Genomic DNA, 2,731 nt, shown 5'->3' with positions numbered 1-2,731 from the left:
AATGCTACGATCTTGGTTTTAAATTAAGTATACTTCATTAAATGTTCATGTTTTATTATTATGTAAGTTAAGAAGAAGATGTATTATGTTCGCTTAAGTACCCTCAAAAAGCTGACATTTTTCGTGAGGTACTTAAGCGGGTTTTACTGTATATATAAAATAATACAACAGATTTATTCTTCCGTTTATTGCAACAAAAATAGGCAGTTTATAACAGTGCTCGGTCGATAGTGGAATGGATACAATCAGCTTCCATTTTGGTATGGCCTACTTCAAGAAACTTTTGCTCAATAAGGATATTGTAATTTATAGCTGTAGATAACAAAACATTAGCCATAATACAGTTTTGATTTTGATATGTGCATCCGTCGCTATAAAACATTACTGTAATTGGCTCCCCGGCACTATTTTTTGGTACTACATTTTTTTCTATCAAATCTACCCACACGCTGGAAAACTCTTCTGCATTTAATCTTCTTCTGTTTCGTTCTACATGTAACAATAATTTCCTTGAGATATAAAAAATTAAAGCTTATTCGCTGGCTATTACCTTATCTTAAACGCATAAAGTAATACTCTAAGATAGAACAATAATCGAGCGACAGAAGCACAATATGTTGGATTTAGCAGTTGAATTTGAACTGATTATACTTAGCAGCTTTACTCATCAAACAATTTTTGACAATTATATTTTTATATTGACGTATTTTTTTGCTTGCCAACTGCGGAATCGCCTACTCCTTCGAACTGCATCAAAAGGTCAATTTTGCCAAAAAACGGATTTAGCAGGTGAAGTATTCCTCTCTCCAATTAAAAGTACAAAGTCCACATATAAGATAATTTAAGTAGGAACTAAATAATACCAGAAAGTATGATACATATTATTCAATCATGAGGTAAATTGTCATAGTAGGTGTGGTAATCTTCAGGAAGTAATCGTTTGAAATACTGGAGATCTCATACTTTCTGCGAGCATTCGTACGCCTACTCTCGTATAAATTCATAAGGTGAAAAACGGCAAGGAAATAGCTACTGGTGATTTTCTTTGCGGTATTACTTGCCATTCGTTGGAGAATCTTAGTTTGAAATGTATGTCGCCACTTGGTGTATACCGTAGGGCTCGTATATCAGTTACTTTAGCAGCACCCTTGCCGCGACCGCGACGAATGCTATTAAAGAATTGAACTGTGTTAAAGCTTTAAAAGAACGTGTAACTAAGATAAGTTACGTCATATGGTTTTGGATTTTTTCTAGCCGAACTACATACTTCAACGTATTCTGCAGGTACCTGGATATCTCTTTTCTTAAGTGCTCGGTCGATAGTGGAATGGATACAATCAGCTTCCATTTTGGTATGGCCTACTTCAAGAAACTTTTGCTCAATAATGCTATTGTAATTTATAGCTCTAGATAACAAAGCATTAGCCATAATACAGTTTCGATTTTGATATGTGCATCCGTCGCTATAAAACATTACTGTAATTGGCTCCCCGGCACTATTATTTGGTACTACATTTTTTTCTATCAAATCTACCCACACGCTGGAAAACTCTTCTGCATTTAATCTTCTTCTGTTTCGTTCCACAAGTAACAATAATTTCCTTGAGATATAAAAAATTAAATCTTATTCGCTGGCTATTACCTTATCTTAAACGCATAAAGTAATACTCTAAGATAGAACAATAATCGAGCGACAGAAGCACAATATATTGGATTTAGCAGTTGAATTTGAACTGATTATACTTAGCATTTTTTTGCTTGCCAACTGCGGAATCGCCTACTCCTTCGAACTGCATCAAAAGGTCAATTTTGCCAAAAAACGCATTTAGCAGGTTTACACTCTAAGCCGACGATATACTCCACGGGCATGATTCAATAATACAAGGTTGTGTAATTTGTGACAGCTAAAATTTGAGATTTGTATTTTGGAAGTAGGAGAAAGGGGAAGAATGTGTTCGCATTTTGCGAAAACGGTAGTAGAATGGTACTACAAAAAGTACGCAAAGTATACAATTAGAAGAAAATGTGTATTATTAATTCTATGCGAATTTGCAATATATTTGGTGTTTTAATGGAAATACTAAACAATACATAAAACAAGTAGGAAAGTCTAAGGGCCAATTTCACAATGCGTAGTTAACTCAGAATCGGGAGTTAACTACAGAATTTTGTACTAAAAATCTCTAGTTAACTGTCGATTCTGAGTTAACAACGCACTGTGAAATTGGCCCTAAGTTCGGGCGCAGTCGAACATTAAATACCCGGCGCAAGTATTAAATATATGTTTTCTCACCTTTCCGAAGGCTACCGCTACATGGTAAGCTTTTATATGGCAAGCACAATAACCATACCGAGTTTGGTACAAATTGGTAGAACGGTTACCGAGATATATATAAATGGGTGGTGCCACGCCCATTTTCTAAAATTGTATGATAAACGTATTTCCTGGTAAATAATTGTTGGAACCATCAATTTTGAATAAATTAGCTTTGATATTTACTGATTTATCGAAGATTTTGTATTTCTCTAAATTACCGTTATATGGGATGTGGGCCTGGTTCATGTCCGATTTAAAAAATGTTTGGCCATTTGGTACATTTTACCAAAGCCAATAACTGTGCCAAGTTTGGAAGAAATTGGTTAAGCGGTTACCAAGATATACACATGTAACCATAAGTGGGCGTGGCTACGCCCATTTTCCAAAAATTTATAATATTCTTATTTTTCGTCT

The sequence above is a fragment of the Rhagoletis zephyria genome, unplaced genomic scaffold, assembly GCF_001687245.7.
Source record: "Rhagoletis zephyria isolate East Lansing unplaced genomic scaffold, Rhagoletis_zephyria_1.1 Rzeph_scaffold_00310, whole genome shotgun sequence".
Classification (NCBI taxonomy): domain Eukaryota; kingdom Metazoa; phylum Arthropoda; class Insecta; order Diptera; family Tephritidae; genus Rhagoletis; species Rhagoletis zephyria.
Note: the sequence above shows the minus strand (reverse complement) of the source record.